We start from the raw sequence: 18,968 nt of genomic DNA on the forward strand, positions 1-18,968 counted from the left end.
GTCTCCATTCATTATAGTTTGAAAACATAAAGGCAGCAATTAACTTTACAGTCACAAAACCAACATTTAATTCACTGTATATTTGTACAAACTTGGATGTTTTTTTTTCTTCTTTGGAAAATAACAGCTATTAGAAAACAGTATTTTCAAAATAAATTAAAAAAGAAAATAATCACTCCTAATCCTTCCATCCAGAGATAATCTTTCATTTTTGCACAAACTACAAAAATGGAATTATATCATGCGTACTATATCTTAATCTACTTTTTTTCACTTAACAATAGATTAGAACATATGTCCAAATTATTAACTATTAAATTCATGGACTCTGCAGCCAGTTTGACTTCATAATCCAAGCTCTGCCACTTAGCAACTGTGTAACCTTCAGCAAATCGCTTAGTTCTCTGTACCTTAGTTTCTTTATAAAAGGGGGCATGGAGTAATAATGCACATATATCATAAGGTTGTTGGGAGCATTAAGTAATGTCAATATATGTAAAGCTTTTAGAACAGTGCCTGGCCCATAGTTAACATTTTAACATTGTTAGTTATCGTTATTCTGCATACAACACAGCTTTAATGACTACATAACATTCCAATGTAAGCAAGTATCCCAGTTATTTAATTCATATCTTTTTCTTAGACATACAAGTTGTATTTATTTTTTTATTGGGGTATAGTTGTTTTACAATGTTGTGTTAGTTTCTGCTGTACAGCGAAGTGGAGTTCCCTGTGCTATACAGCAGGTCCTTATTAGTTATCTATTTTATACATATCAGTGTATACAGGTCAATCCCAATCTCCCAATTCATCCCACCACCACCCACCCCCACTTTCCCCCCTTGGTGGTGGGCAGAATAATGGCCCCTCAAATATGTCCACACAGTAATCCCTAGAACCTGTGAATATGTTACTTCACATGGCAAAAGAGATTTTTGAATACATGATTACATTAAGAACCTTGAGATGGGGAGAAGACTCTGGATTTTCAGGTGGTCCCAATCTAATCACTTGGCCCTTAAAAGCTGAGAACATCTGGGGGGTGGGGAGAAAGAAAAGATAATGAAAGAAGGGTCAGGAGATGCAAGATGAGAAGACATTCAACCCACCATTGCTGGATTTGTACATGGGGGAAGGAGGTTATGATTCAAGGAATGTAGGTGTCCTCTGGAAGCTAGAAAGGCTAAGAAACAGAATCTCTCTCATAGCTTTCGGGAGGAATACATTTATGCCCACAGCTTGATTTTAGCCAGCTGAGACCCATGTCAGACTTCTGACCTATAAAAGTGTAAGATAATTAATGTGCTGTTTTAAGCCACTAAATTTGTGGTAATTTGTCATAGGAGCAATAGAAAACCAATACAGTTTGCTTCCAATGTTTCAATATTATACATTTTATAATATTTAAATTTGTAGGCATGTCATCACCTATGTTTTGATTATTTCCTTATTATACATTTCTAGAGGTGAACTAGTGAGACAAAGAATGAGCAAAATTACGATGCTTTTGATAAATAAATCCAAATTTCCTCTGAGGATTTCTATAGATTTACACCTGTAGGGAATGTGCTTGCCAGATCCCCTATGCCTTTATCAGTAATGAATATTAAAATTTTTCAAAAACTTTTTCACCTTCCATTTTAATTTGTGTGTCTTTTATGCACTAATTATTTACTAAATACCTAGTAAATATGCTCAGATGGACTGTGGCCTAAAAATATATCACATTGACTCTCACTTTCCTGTGATGATTCCTCTTGAAAGTTCAAGTCCATTTCTAATAATATTATCTAATGACAGATTCTACAGTACAGACCATAGCAATAAAAATCCATTTATCTATGTGACCAAAATGCTGGCCTTCAAAGATATTGATAAGCCACAATGACAGATTATGCCATGATAAGGACAGAGCTGTGTTATGGTCAGTGCGTAACCAGTCATGTTTTTGTATTAAATACCATTTGGGTTATATCCTTCTAAATTAAATTATTTTAATTTGTAATTTATGTAAATTTTACTTATAAGATCAAGTAAAGTACCATAAATATGCTGAGATTTCAGTACCTATTTGCTGGAGATAAATTGCATACATTAACTTGAGTATTTTTAACATTTCAATCATATTTATTATGAGATATTCTAAGTCATATTAATACAATTATTTTACAAATAATAAGATATTACAAATAATAATATTACAAATAATAATCTATTATTATAAATATAATTATATAAATAATTATATATAATTATATATATAAATATATAATATATAAATATATATAATATATAATATATTATATTATATATTATATATTATAATATAATATATATAATATATAATATATAAATATATATATTATATATAAATAATAAATAATTATATATATATTATATAATATAATTATATAATATATATAATCTATTATAAATATAATTATATAAATAATTATTATTATTTTAATAGATTATCTCATAGACATGCAATTTTAGGAAAAAAATATTTATCAGAGATTAGAAAATCTGTATTGTCATCTTTTTATTTTTCTCTAAGTTGTGCTGATTTTTTCTTCAACACGAAGAATTGAAAAATAAGTGTAAGGATAAGCCAGGAGTTCTAGCTGCTATATTTGGGTAACAATCCACTCCAAATGTAACGGCTTTGAACAGTGATTTTATTATGCTCAAGGGTTCTATAGGTCAGGAATTTGGAGAGGGCTCAGTTGGGGAAGTGTCTCGGCTCCACACTGGGGCTTCAGCTGGAAAGACTCCAGGACTGGGAATGGCTCTGTGGCTGGGGGCAGAGATCACCTGAAGCTTCACTCACTCACACATCTGGCACATGGGCTGGAAGGACTTGAAGACCAGGACTGCAGAGCAGGTCACCTACATGTGGCCTCTCTTGCAGCTTGGCTTCCTCACAGCATGGCTGCCACAGAGGAGTCAGACTTCTTATATGGCAGCCGAGGGCTCCAAGCACAAGGTGCCAGCACACAAGGCAGAAGCTGTACTGCCCTTTATCACCCAGCCTCAAAAGTCACCCAGCTCGGGCTTCCCTGGTGGCGCAGTGGTTGAGAATCTGCCTGCCAATGCAGGGGACACGGGTTCGAGCCCTGGTCTGGGAAGATCCCACATGCCGTGGAGCAACTGGGCCCGTGAGCCACAATTACTGAGCCTGCGCGTCTGGAGCCTGTGCTCCGCAACAAAAGAGGCCACGACAGTGAGAGGCCCACGCACCGCGATGAAGAGTGGACCTCGCTTGCCACAACTAGAGAAAGCCCTCGCACAGAAACGAAGACCCAACACAGCCATAAATAAATAAATAAATAAAATTTAAAAAAAAAATAGAAACGTGTGGTCTATCCAGCCAATGGAATATTAAAAAAAAAAAAAAAAAGTCACCCAGCTCCACTACCACCAGAGTCTATTAGTTCCAAGGAAGTCACAAGCCCACCTTACTTAAAGGGGGGAAGACCTAGGTGCCCACCCCCATGAGTGGAGGAATGTCAGAGAAGCTGAGGGCCATGTTTTCAAACCTCTGTTTTAACCACTGAATCATGATTAAAGGGAACTTACTATTTCTTGAAAATTGAAATAAGTAAAAATTAAAATTTAGATGTCAATGCTAGTGTCACAATCAAAAAGTTAACTTTATACTAATATCTCAGAGAAACCAGCTGATTTAATATGAAAGAAAGTGGTGCTCTGAATTAACCAGAGTAAGAATTGATTAGTAATAATTTGACTTTGGGTTTCATATTCTGTGGAGAAGAGAAGTAGAAAAAATATATTCCATCCATTCAAATGACTTCACATTCTCAAAAGCCAATTAAAAGCTGAGATTCATTTCCTACAATTACAAGATGAGGAGTAGAGTATTTAAACCATTCAATAGAATAATACTAAACAAATGATTAGTTTTTAGTGAGGCAGTAGTAATATGTACTCTACATTTTTTTCTATGTAAGTAAGATTTACTGCACAGCTTGAAAGTATCTTTCCTGATCATGTAATTACTGTACAATTTCTTTATGTGCTGTGCTTTCCCCAGTTTATCCTTCTACAACCCTAATAAATACTAATTTAATACAATATTAGAAAGTGACAACGAGAAGTGTTAGGAAAGTAGATGTAGTGTACTTACTTATAATAGGATTAATTCAAAATCCTAACAGGGTGGTGGTATATTCTGAGCTTCTGAAGGGAAGAAAAATAAATCCCTAAATACAGTTGTTTCTTTTTTATAGCTAAGATGTTCAGTAATATAAATACAGTATTCTAATCAAATGTTTGTTTTCCCTTTTTGGGGAGAAGGTGGGATGCTGAATTTAAATCGTCTTTTAAACCTGGAGGCAGACGAAGGAGGCAGGCATTTCTGGTGTTCCTTCTTTCGCTGTGAGCTGGAGTACAGGAGCATGACTTCCTCGTAAATCCATTCCGCCTCCATTGCCCATCCTGGAATTGTGCAGTGAAGACAGTGATTGTGAGATGCTTCCAGGAGGCTTTGCCCAGGCATTTTGTGGAAAATATGGGTGTTTCTTTGATACCTTCTGATAATGGTCTTTGGGGGAGACATGGCCAATGATCTCCCCTTCCCATAATATTTTTGTCTTCACATATGCCTTCTTGGCAAAACCACATAAGCACTAACTTCAAATCATAATAAAATTCTCATTAGTCATAATACTGTTCAGCCCAACAACCAGTTCCCTGGGCATCACAACATTGTCACTGTACGTCAGCCAGCACTGCCAGCCTGACTCAAGATTCCTCTGTGGGACCATAGAGAATTTCCGGATACTGTCCACATGACTCAGGAGTCCAGGGGACACTGGAGAACTGTACCCAGGCCTTCACTCTGTCCAACCACATCACCTTGCCAATTTTACTGTGGCGCTGCCGCCCCCTGTTGGGGTTGTGGGAGTGAGAAATGTAGCAAAACAATTCTCCTTTAGACTTTGCCCTCAATCTACACCCACCATGCAGGGATTTCAGCCTCATCCAGAGCAGATGGGAAAAGATGTGAAACACCTTTCCTTTTGTCTGCTCCTCCAACTTATGCCACAAATCTACTTTCCCCCATCCATTCAGTGGCTGAAAGTGGTGAGTTTCCCTCTCTTCTCGCTCCCTAGTCAGAACCCTCCTCTGAATGAGGTCCTCTTTCTTTGACAAGGGGACACTAATAGAAGATGGGGTGCAGAGAGAGAGCAGCCAGCAAAAAGGGAACAAAAAATGTACTTGTTAACAGCTGCAAGTTGAGTGAAACACATATTGCCTTTAGGGACTAACATTTGGAAGTTTACGAGAGAGTCTAAAAAGTACCATAGCCAAAAAAAAAAAAAAATTAAGATCTGTAAGTCAGTATAGTTGAGGGCTGAGGGCTATGGCAGTTCTGACAAAGGGAAGTTACTGCCACCTGTGTGAATCGGCAGCCGTATTTAAGCTGGCTCAAGTCTTACAGGTAGAAAAATTGCAGATCCAGACACAGAAAGTAGGTCAGTTTAGCTGCAACATAAGGTGCCTGGAGGAGAAAAGAGGGCAATGACAAGTCTGAATGTCAGTCTGAAGAGCTGGACTTTACTGAGTAGGCAATAAGGGGCCTATTATAGTTCTTGAGCAGAGAAGACAAGAGCTGTGCCCTAGGAAGATTCACCTTGCAGCTGTACATAAAATGGATTGGAAAGAAGGGAGTATGGGTGTAGGAAGCCACGAAAAACTAAAGCCATTAATCATTGCTCAATGTTGTATATACTAAGGCCAAGACATCTAGAAGATTGTTTTTAACCTAACATTTTAGATAGTTCCATTTCATCTGTTCTTTGCAAACCTTTGCCAAAGTAAATGTATATGATAAATTTGATACTCTACAGATCCTTTGGCAAAATATTTTAATATTTGAATTCTAAGAATTAAAAAAATACACTTTTCCTATCAGTTGTTATAGTCACATATGCATCACCATATTCAGATCCAAATATATCATGAGCTTCATTTCTAAGTAAAACATGGAACACATTTTTTGTCTCTCAGTAACTTCATTATACCTTAGGCTTAAATGTACTCAGACATGTGAATATACACAGAGCTTACTTGGGTTTTAATATATTCCCATTAAAATGAGACTATTTGGATGAAAAGGTAGGAATTAAATGTGTCTGTTTCAATGGCAATACATAATTAGCTATCAGTGTTGGACTAAAGAAGTGCCATTTTAAAATGATAAACTATAGAATGTGTTTATGATGTGGAGGAAAAAGGGAAATATTTCTATAATTAATTTAAGACAAAAACTATTGGGAGTTTATAGTTCTTAGAGTTGTTTGTATTTATTCTAGCAGGGTTATAGTAATATCAAGTTATGATAGACATTTCATGGTTCCTATGAAGATGGAATGCCAAGTGCTTCTTTTTCCCTATCTCCTTTAGGATTTCAAGATTTGATTGCCTAAGTGACATTTATACTGTCACATACTTTTGTGAAATGCCTTATGTTAATTACAGTTTTCACATTTTGCATGGTGACAAAATTGTCATATTGTCTTATGCTTGAAATATTTTTAAATAGTGGTTTCTGTAAAGAGGTCTTAAAAGTGGATTTTTCTTCAGAAAAACTGTAACCAAGTAAAAATGAATTTTGGAAAGGAATTTCTTTCCTCCCTCCCTTCCTTCCTTCCTTCCTCCCTCCCTCCCTCCCTTCTTTCTTTCTTTCTTTCTTCTACAATTTATTGAGTGCTTATCAGGTTCCAAGCACTGTGCAAATCACTTTATTCTCACTCATTTCTCACAATTGTATCTGAAATCATTATCTGAATTACATCTTAGATCATCGACATCTCCATTCTATAGACCGGGAAACTGAAATTTAAAGAGATTAAGCAATTTGAAGAAGATCAAGGAGTGAGAAGAGTCAGAGTAGGGCTCAAAGTCCAGTTCTCTGATTCCAGCACAGACTTCCTGAGAAACAATATAGATGCCAAGCTAGGACAACATGTGAAACACAGGCTTTGGAGACAGCTAGCCCTGCCTTCAATAGACCCCTTTGCTGTTTACAACTTATGGAATGTTAGACATCTCATTTAATGTTTCTAACTCTGTGTAACTTTATCTGTAATATGGGGACAATAACTTAGTACTTACATCATATGATTGCTGGAAAAATTTAATGAAATAATATAAAATGTTCCAAGATCTCAGGGTAGTAATCGCTTGCATGGCATTATTGGGCAATATTAAATTAATTATAGAAAAACATGTATTTCCCTTTAAATTTTTTCAATTCCCACTTTCTCTCTTACAATTTTATACCCTTGCATTCTAATCCCAAACCTATTACTAACTTACCATTACCAGCACTTGATAGTGGATTCAGTTCCCTTCACCATCATATATAAGCTTACATCTAAGATGTCTGAGGCCTGAAAAACGTTCTTTTTTTAAACCTATGGAATGTGTAATAACTGTTTTGCTTGAAAGCCCAACAAGCTGATGCTTCCCCCCACTTGCAAGCATGCTAAACAAACCGCACCAAAATATTTGCTATAGGCAAATAAACATAGCCACATATCCTACAAAGAATGTTTATAATATCACTCACAATCCATGGAGAAGGTCAGATTCAAACCAACTCCTACCACGCACTGTGGACTGAAGACACACTAGTGATGTTATTCTAAACTCACGTTAGCAGCCAGGATCCTTTCTGGTGCAATTTGTACTGCCAACAGATGCAGGTCTTATCCGTGGTTCTGGTTCTCCGCAGAAGTCATTTGCATCATTTCTGCTTCCACTGTTTAGTGCCCAAACCTGGATCCAGAAAAATGGACAGCCTATTTTAGAGAGGCCACCATCCACACCACTGAGTATTTTTATTGCAACACCTGGGATTTTTTTCCTGAGATAGTTGGTAGTGAACACTTAAGTAAGTAGCCAGATTAACCCACTTGGACTTTAAAGTATGTAGTGATTCCTAGAGCCTAGAACACCAAGAACTGTGTTCATTGTTCTCTTAAATAAGTCATTGTTATCTAGAACTCCTTTCACAGTCTGGTGACAATCTCCCAATTCAAATAGAGTGGCCTGTGCCTTAGTGGAGTTCAGCAGAAATTCCAGGGTCTACAGTTAGTACTTTGCTGACCAGGGTCGGTGGGTCATCCTGTTGGTTCATACTTTCCTCACACCAGATACTGGATTAAGATAAGCTAACAATCAGTATCACGTATGCCCGGAGAGAGATAATTTGCTATCCTGTAGTAGTCGGAGGAGGCGGAGAGGCGAGCTCAGAGAGGATTGTTCTAAAACTGCTTGGTAAGAGCACTGGGAAGAGTTCCTCATCTGCCTAATAGGGATCACAGAAGTAATTCATGAGATTCACTCTTGGACCTGACCATGAGGCTGGAAAGAGAAAGTGATGTATGGCATGAAATTTATTTAGTAGGAGCATCTGACAAAGAAAGTCAAGGATATATTGAGGAGTAACTGCAGGACACAAAATGGCCAGGAAAAGCAGGAACAACATAACGGTACTGATGCTTCTCTAGGGATGAGATTGAAGTAATGTGTCACGGCCCTTTCTCAACAAACTCCTCATTTACTCCCTAAAACTTACACTGTACTAATTTCTTCATTAATCATCCATCACAATGCTTTGCATAAGTCATAGTCTCCATTTATAGATGCTAAAAACCTTTGAAAACAAAAGTAAGATAAAATTTCAAAGAAATTTTGGAAGCCTTTAGTTTTAAACTTGAAAAAATAGTACCATTAAGAGAAATTCACACTGAGCTCAAAGCACTCTACAAGTTCAATATATTCTGTTATGTTTAGAGGAGAGAAAATTGAAGCTAAGACCTTCTTTTAGTAATGATCATTTTACTGTCTGCTATCACACTAGGTAAATAGTGCACAGCTCTCAAATTTAGTCATGAAAAGTAATCATTTTCCAACAAAAATGGGTAATTCTCCATTTCAGCTTCCATATAAGTACCTATAGAATTAAAATATTGACCTGAAATACATTTCAAATGTTCATCTTATAATTCCCAAAGGTCATATCTTTGAAAGTTATCCTTAAAGATCACTAATTTTCCTTAAAGTTGTGGATATTTCATCTTGGTCTAGAATAGTGAACACTATATTCTGCCTCCTTGACTCTCATGATTAGTGAAAAAATTTTAAAACAGTTAAGAATGAAAAAAGGTAATAGCATTAATCTAATAAAATATATACATTTTAAAAATTACAATGTTGGTCATAGACTGGGCAGGAGGCACCTCTGCACCACTTCTTATGTTTCTGTCCATTGGTGAGAGCTCCATGGTTATACCACTGCTGCCTAGCTCTGCCCTCTCATTCACTTCTCCCTCTGCAGGCGAGATGGAGGGGCTTAATCTGAGTGGTAAGTTCAAAAGGAGAAACTGGGCCAGTGCAGCCCAGGCACTTCTCTGAGCCAGCATGCCCACATGCACCAGGCCCTAAGTTTTACATACTGGCTCCTGTATGGGGAGGCTCTGATTATTCAGCCATGCCTGAGGCTTGTTAAACAAGACTGTCTAGTTCAGTATCAGGAGTCTCACCCTCTTGTAGATATATTCTCCAGTACCAACTTTATCAGTAATAAAGGTGTTATGTTGGCTTTGTCTTATTTATTGAATTATTTATCAATTGACACTATTTATTAAGCCTGTGTCAACACCAAGCAACAGCTGTTGTAGACATATATTGTTTGATTCAGTTACTTATTCCTTCAGGATTATGCCTTGGTCTGAAAGTTGTAGGTGAAGGCTTGTGTTTTATTTTCTACGCTATTATTGAAGACTTGGTGAATGCCTGTGTGTGAACATAACCAGCAATGCTTAGGAAACACCAGAGAGCAGAGTTATGTACTCAGTAACTATGTTTTGAGAATCCACTGTGTGCTAGGAACATTCTGGATGCTGGGATTGTGGTAGTGGAAAAGACAGTCCCTGCCTTTATGGCATCTACTTTCTACTGAGGGAAAACAAACAATAAACATATCATTGTATACAACATACATACACACACAGGCTGCTAGCTGGTAGTGATAACAATACTTAATAAAATGTGTTACAAGGATAGGGTAATCCTTCTTTGGGTAGGATGGTTAGGGAAGGCCTCTCTAAGGAAATAAAAGTTGACCTGAAACCTAAAAATGTGAAGTGGTAGTCATGAGCTTATCAGGGAGAAAGGATTCCATACAGAAAAATAGAAACTTCAAAGGTCCTGAGAGGAAACTTATCAAATCCAATGGGCAGAAAGATGACCAGAGTGACTGTAATGTAATAGATGGGAATTGAGAAGCAGGAGACAATGAGACTGGAGAGGTTGGCAGGACCTGGATCATGAAAGGAGACCTTGTAGGCCATAATTTAAAAAGAAGATTTTATTTGAAAATGAAATAAAAATGTATTGGAGTGTTTAAAGTTAGGAATGCATGTGATCTGAATTGTTTTTAAAATTTCCCTTTGGCTCTTTTGGTAGAAAGCATTGCAAAGACAGCACATAAAACTGAATTGCAGTGGCTCAGGCATGAGGTAGCTGCTTGTTCAGGGTTGTCCTTGTTGGGGAGTAGGAGTGGGCAGACTTGAGAAATCCCGGGGGCTAGAGTCAATAGCACTTATGTACAAACGACATATGGGGAGTGAGTAGGGTTGCAACCCTACAAATTAAGGATCACTCCTACATATTTATCCTGAGCACCTGGGTGAACAGGGGTACAATATCCAGAGATGGGGAAGACTTTTGGAGGATCAAATTGAGTTTTATCTTGCACAAATGGTTCTATTTGTTTCCAGATGTTTGTGGTGTCTTTTAGACTACCGAGTTGAGATATCAAGTAAGCAGCTGGATATATGTGTAGGGGTCTCAAGGGAAAAAGTCAGGGCTAGAAATATTTTATCTGTTGCTCTTTGCTGCCATGAGTTAGAGAATTGCTGGAAAGTAATAAGATTAATAGTATAAAATATTGCACATGGACACATATCGTTTGACCACCATTACGCTAAAAGCACTATACACCTCTTGTGGAAAAACTGAGGTTAAAAGAAAGTAATAATTTGCCCAAAGGCACACAGATAGTAAGTGGTAGGCTAGGCCTTGAATTCATGTCTTTCTGACACCAAAGTCCACGCTCATTGGACTAAAATCAAGGAGGCACCTTCACCCTCCATGATCTTAGAACAGGAGACTGGGTTTCATTTGTTACGTCAATTTGCTGTACGACTGCACCATATAATCAACAAGAAAACCCTTGGAACTCAAAGGTTCTGTGTGCTTGATTTCAAAGCTACTAAGAAAGGAGTAATTTGTAATTTGAAAAGAACAGTTTGTGGGGGAGAAGGACTCCTCAAGAATTGGGGGTGGACTACAATGAGGTATCACCTCACTCCTGTTAGAATGGGCATCATCAGAAAATCTACAAACAACAAATGCTGGAGAGGGTGTGGAGAAAAGGGAACCCTCTTGCACTGTTGGTGGGAATGTAAATTGATACAGCCACTATGGAGAACAATATGGAGGTTCCTTAAAAAACTAAAAATAGAATTACCATATGACCCAGCAATCCCACTACTAGGCATATACCCAGAGAAAACCGTAATTCAAAAAGACACATGCACCCGAATGTTCATTGCAGCACTATTTACAATAGCCAGGTCATGGAAGCAACCTAAATGCACATCAACAGACGAATGGATAAAGAAGTTGTGGTACATATATACAATGGAATATTACTCAGCCATAAAAAGGAATGAAATTGAGTCATTTGTTGAGAAGTGGATGGATCTAGAGACTGTCATACAGAGTGAAGTAAGTCAGAAAGAGAAAAACAAATATCATATATTAATGCATGTATGTGGAACCCAGAAAAATGGTACAGATGAGCCGGTTTGCAGGGCAGAAGTTGAGACACAGATGTAGAGAATGGACATATGGACACCAAGGGGGGAAAACTGCGGTGGGGTGGGGATGGTGGTGTGCTGAATTGGGCGATTGGGATTGACATGTATACACTGATGTGTATAAAATTGATGCCTAATAAGAACCTGCAGTATAAAAAAACAAACAAACAAAACAACTAATACTAAACTTTCATTGGGTTATTTGTATGGAAATATGTTAATATAAATGTTTCAGACATTACATGAAATTTCTAAAAATCTTATATTTGTATTTGTATGGAAATATGTTAATATAAATGTTTCAGACATTATATGAAATTTCTAAAAATCTTATATTTGTATTTGTATGGAAATATGTATGGAACTATGTTAATATAAATGTTTCAGACATTACATGAAATTTCTAAAAATCTTATATGTTCTGGTATAATGTTATAAGTAATAATCCTAGTTATTACTTAAAATGTATATCTCAGAAATAACTAATTTTCTTGTCAACTGCATTATTATGAACTTTCATCAAATCTTTAACCGTGGTCATTTTTAAGTCTTTTGTCATTTACAGACAGTTCTGGGTGTACTCTGATGCTTTTGCAAATATGTTCCTATAAAAGGCTTTCATCTTCAAGAAATTCATGGAAAAGACTCTGACAAGTACAGGTTTCTGGTAACTGACTGTACTGCTGAACTGAATGAATAAGCATTTTCAGAACTCTAATGAAAAACTGATGAACTCATAAAAGTGCTAACAAAAGATCAAGATGAAAAAAAAAATTAATTACATGGGACTGAGTGAACTGATGAGGATGAGTATAATTTTTGTGACTTTCTGTCTGAATTAAAAAAAAAAAAAATCCCACAAGGACTCAGAGGCAAAGAATATACAAATCAATTTTCACTGCAAAGTAAAGGAGCTGTTACAGTGGAGGATTACTGGACTGAATGTCAATATTATGACATAGTATGAGTGTGTTTCATGTTTGGTAATTGCAATCATTGTTGCTTTTGTTGTGGTCATCCATGTACAATGCTTGGTGTCAGTCTATTTATCTCTTGTAAAAATAAAATACAGTGTGTGTGTGTGAAAAAAAAAAAAAAGAATTGGGGGTGGATAATAATCAAGGGTTTCTAACCTTGTATCCTGAGCTTTTATCAAATTATCTTAGGAGGTTGGCCATAAATCTCAGTGTGTCCAAACCAAACATAATTAATGTGTATTATTCCAAGATAATTTTTAATAATGCCCACTTTAATTCTCAAAAGTATCCCAGTTTTGACAAATTATATGGTCACTCAGTACTTAGAGGTCTTTGACCCAAATGCTCATGAATAACTGAGAGAGTACAAATACCCACAAATCCTTCACTCTTCCTCTTTAAAAGAGGAGGAGCCAAGGCCCCTGAGGTGACAGAGCACAACTATCAAACAGGGGCCCCTCCATTCACTCTTCATATCCAACCCATCCTTCAAAGGTCAATTTTTTAATTATTTCATTTATTTTTTTCACTCAGCTTTCTCGTATTAGTGTATTTATGCCATCCATTTGATCCTTACTACAGATTATTTTCTGTTGAAGCATAAAAGTATTTTTTTCTCTCTTATTTAAATATAAGCTCTATATATCTCCAAATGTCTCAAGTCTTTTCACTTTAGGTATTCAGTAACTGTTGAAACAATGTTGAAAAAACTGAAGTACTATGAGGGTATAATGGGAGACATGTTTGGTAAGTATCGTTTTTTAAAGAACATGAACTAAAGCGTATGTAAGATCTTCTACTCCTTTTTGCCTTCCATAGTACAAATGGCCTTATCTCTGCATATCGACAAAGAGAATCTTTTACAAGAATCTCAAGATGCACACAACTGGTGCAATATTAAATTGGCAAAGGACTATGGAGACATTCTGGCCCAAATTCTGGAAACCAAATTGTAATTTAGAAAGATAATTACATAAAAAGTGTAATCTGCCACAATGCTCCATTGGATAATATAATACTGGGGTCTAACTTTGGCTTTTTTTTTTTGAGAACTGAAAATGTGTTTTCTTAAATTACACTTGTTCTAAGAGTTGCCTCATATAAACTCAAGTCTACTAAACTGATACAACATACAAAATATTAGTTGTAACACTGTAATAGAGTGAGGTTACAACATTGTTACATGTTGGGTTCTAAACCACTTATAAATACACTACTTTTTGTGTACATACCCCTTACAGTATTTCTATTTGCTGTGTTGTTTGAGAACAATTGAGCAAGGCTGAATAAGGTACAAAAGGAAAGTATATATGCAAACATTTGAACATTCAAGCCTTTTTTTTTTTTTTTTTGGATAATTATCTACTCTCAATTGAATGGAATGGGGGGGGAGGGTTGGAATCTGAAGAACTGTAAATGCTCCTCCTAACCGACCAGGTTTACTACATTCTGTTTTAATATTAAACATTTGAAACCATAAAATATATTAATTGATGTGTTTATTGTCATGAGAATTAAGCAGATATAGTAGAATAGCACTTGATTTGGGTTATGGCCTACAATGATGAAGTTATATGTACATGTATTAGTCGGCTTTCACTAAGTTATTATGTATTAACAAATGACCCAAAACTCTCAGTGGCTTAAAACAATAAAAGGTTATTTCTTACCTGGTTATGTTTCAACTGCAGGTCAGCTACAGCCTCTCTTCATGTCTTTTTCTACCTGAAGGGCCAGGCCTTATCTGTGTAGAATGCATTATTGTTATTCCAATATTTCAACTTAAATAAAGCTCACTCATGTTAAATACTGTTTGTGTGCTGGCAGGAAAAAAAAGATCAATGGCAGAACCACACGACAGCTCTCAGAGCTTTTCCTGGGATGTGGCAACATCATTTCCAAAGCAAGTCTCACGGCCAAACTAATGTCGATAGAGCATGGAACTATAACCTCTTACAGAGAGGGCAGCATATAATTGGGAATAATAGAATTTACCACAGTGCATATGATACATCTCACAGCAACCACAGCATATAAATTTTGATTATGTACTAAAATAGAAAACAGGCAACTCTGATCTAGAAATCATAGAATAAATAGCTGTATTGGAATAGCATCTGCTTATTTCTTCTACCTGCAATGAACAGGCAAGGGTATGTATTAAAACATACTGGTAAGTCCAGACACACACACACGCACACACACACACACACACACACACACACACACACACACACACGTGTTAATGATCAACAATCTTTGAAGACTGAGTTTTGCTGCCTCCCAATGTCCTTAATTAGATTTCAGTTAGGTTAGCACTAATTTCTGAGACTAACAAAAAAAAGAATGCCTTGAAGGACAGCTGTTATCTGTGATGCCAGCTTCTATGTTCTGTCTCTAATTGATGGTACTGGTTTGAAAGGTGAAGAATGTTCCTTTTTGTAGGGGAATATATTTATTACCAAATAGGAAAAGAATAAGTTATTTTCCAAATCAAAAAAGATTTATTATATGTTATTGTTCACTCCACATCCAGGTATTAGAAAAGAACAGAAAATATTAGTCAGTCCCTATAATTATAATGTCCTTATAATTATTAACCCTAAGAAGTGTCACTCAATCTTCCAAGTATATATTTACCAAAACAATCAAGTGCCCTAATTTATGACTTCAACATAGGTTACACTGAAGGAAAATTTAATGCTTAGAACTTATAAATAGAAACAGGCTTGAACTGAACCTTTTGGAAGAGTAGCAAGAAATAAGGAGTTGGATATTTCATAATTTATAGTAACAGGAAGTTTAACAGTTAGTGACTGAAGTAAGTCTTGGAATTAACCAGCCAGAATGAACTCATTAGGCAAAAAACTTTAGCAAAATCTGAGGTTAGTATATTTTTCTCATTAGACATCTCTGGTCCCATAAAAGAGACAATCAAGCTGACATATTCCTACTTTAATAAGGGCTTGCCAAATATAGCTCTTCAAAATTAATTAGCCTACTAATCATAAAAGAGAAATGAACAGTTAGGTAGGCTCTCTAACATTGAAAATACCCTGAAGAAGTACCAGACCCATTTTATTCTATTAACATGTCTATTAGTTTTACTTCACATGATACTAATATTAACATGTTGGATGATACTCTTATTAATAAATAATTTTCCTTTTTTCCTATATATATCTAATCTTCATGAAGATTCCATCATTCATGTCTCCACTGATTCAAGTTGGTAAATTTGTTTTTTAAAAGTATCCTAAAAACAATCAGATGCCAGATAATCAAAAGAAATATTCATAATAAGAATGTAAGCATCTTAGTGACACTATCCCAATATGTATCCTTTTTCTCATTAATGTTTGAGAGGCAGTACATGAAATAAAATACCCTGTTTCACAGTGGAGCTCTGAAGGCAGCTGAGAAAACAGAGTTGGGGAAGGATATTAGAAAATCTGGACAGGAATATGAAAAAGTGATCAAGTGGAGGAAGAAATTCATTACCAGTCCCTATGACTCTCAATATTTTATGTGATAAGATAGTACATTTTATGTGATTTACCAAAGATCTTCAAAAAATATTGACATAGAGCAGATTATTAGGGACTTCCTCTTCCACATAGGTTAGAATTTCGTTTTGTATGGTTCTTCTTGTAGTCTCAACACATAAGTGAACTGATGTACCCCAACACAAATAACTCGTACATGAGCTGGGGCACACATGATATACCCGTGCACTCCACACACTGACTCACTCAAGAAGTATCCATCATGCCGCCACTATGCCAGGAATGTACTAGGTGCTGCGGTGCAATATATGTAGTTATCAGCATATAGATGGTATTTTTAAAATGGAAATGAATCAGATCATTTAGGGAGGTAACAGACGAGAAGAGGATCAAGGGAGACATAAGGAATTCCAATCTTTGGGGTATCACAGACAAAGAGCAGCTATTGAAGTAGGAGAAAAATTAGAAGCAGAACAAGAGAGAATTTTAAGAACAAGGAAGTGGTCAGTTCTAAGCAGGGTCAATTGGACTTTGTTTCAGTGATATCCTCTAGTATATATACATTGTATCCAGGATGTTCCATTGTTTGGAAAGCCTGGTATTTCTGTGATCATTCAATAACTCTGAAGTGCCTTACTTCAAAATGGACCTCTAACTGTGAGAAAGTAACAATTTATATTGGCAACTATTATTTTTGCACAATCAATGTCTTGGCCCCATGAATTTAAGATAAACTATCTAAATAATTTACTTCTTATCTTGCTAAAGATATTCCATATAATTGACTGCCTGTAAGACTATGAAACCAAGCAACCTCTTTAAAAACCACCAGTGAAGACTAAATGACTAAGACTTTCATATGCAGATAATCTCAGAATTAGTCTAAGCACAAAGTTAGTTTTTGTATACATTATTAAATCTTTTTTCTTAGCTGAACTACCCTAAAGATTTAAATTTTAGATTTATTCAAAGTAGTTGCTGACTTATCCATAAAATAAGTCCTTAATTGTAAAGAAGTATAACTAAGCTCAGTGAATTCCTAAAGTATGCTTTACAGAATATCCTACCCTGCCCCCATCCACTACCACACACATACTATTTATTCAAGTCATAGATTCCCAAGACCACTCAACCAGGAGAATCAAGATTTATACAGTAGTTATAATTCATGTATGAACAACAGTGACCTCATGTGGCTAATGTTTCATGCCTGAAACCATTAGACTAAGAACAACAAAAAACAGCCTATGCTACACATCAAAACTTATGCCATAATGAATGATTCGAGCTGCCCATGTCATGCAACATAATTTCTTTCTTAAGGCCTCTGATCACAAAGCAATCCCTTCCAAGGACCAGTATGGGTTCACTCTACGTATGTTTATAAGGTTAGATTGTTCAAAGATTAATTTAATGGAATAAGGTATCTTGAGGGCCAAGGACCAAATCTTACTTCTTTGTGTCACCAAAGGATTTAGTTCTGGTCTTTGCACCTTGAAGGAATTTTCCCATACCTTGTCCTGGGTATCCTAATGTTAAAAAATAAATGCCTAAATATCAGTTTAAGAACATATACCTTTGGCACTTCATTACCCAGTTGTTTCTAACTTTGGGGGAATGGCTGTATTTCTCTTCCATTTGAGCAGTTCCCTTAACCAACTTGAACCACGATAATATTCAGGACTTTCACTCATTTGCTCAAAAATATTTTAATGTATTATCTGCTAGAATAACAACAGATTCAAACATACTACATAACATTAAGAATAAAATAACTTCCAGCTCTCCTTTATAATCAAGGGTAAGGTCCTTTATCATCAATTTAAAATTGCTATAGTTAAATCATAGGTAGGTGTAACTGCATCAGTAAGATCTCTTAGCTAGGGAACACCCAAGTAAGGGTAAATTCTGAAGTAACATGCTATTCAGTAGATGAGAGACTGCTGCTCCCAATACTCTGCTCAGAATTAACACATTATATCTCCTAGCAGGGTGGTAAATAACATGCTCTGGAGTAAGAAAACTTGGCTGATAATCCTGACTTCAGCATTTATCTGGCTTTGGGCCATTCACTATATTCTCTTAGAGTAGTCATCTCTGAAATGGTAAAGTATATTAGGATCTACCTCATGTAGTGATCATGAGTCTTAAATTAGAAACTGTTTGTATAACATTTGCTATGGTCTGAATGTTTGCATCACCACCCCACCATTCAGATGTTGAAATCCTAACCCCCAATGTGATGGTATTAGAAGGTGGGGTCTTTGGAAGGTGCTTAAGTCATAAGAATAGAACCCTCATGAATGGGATTGGTACTCTTTATAAAAGAGACCCCAATCAGCTCCCTAGTCCCTTCCACCATGTGAGGACACAGAGAGAAGTCTGCAACCTGGAAGAAGGACCTCACCCACCATGCTGGCACTCTGATTTAAACTTTCAGCCTCCAGAACTATGAGAAATAAATTCTGTTGTTTACAAGCCACCCAGTCTATGGTATTTTGTCATAGCAGCTAGAGCAGACTAAAAACAGCATCTCCTAGGTTTTTGGCACATAGTAGGTGCTCAAT

The sequence above is a fragment of the Balaenoptera borealis genome (assembly GCF_965194805.1).
Source record: "Balaenoptera borealis genome assembly, chromosome: 9".
NCBI classification, from domain to species: domain Eukaryota; kingdom Metazoa; phylum Chordata; class Mammalia; order Artiodactyla; family Balaenopteridae; genus Balaenoptera; species Balaenoptera borealis.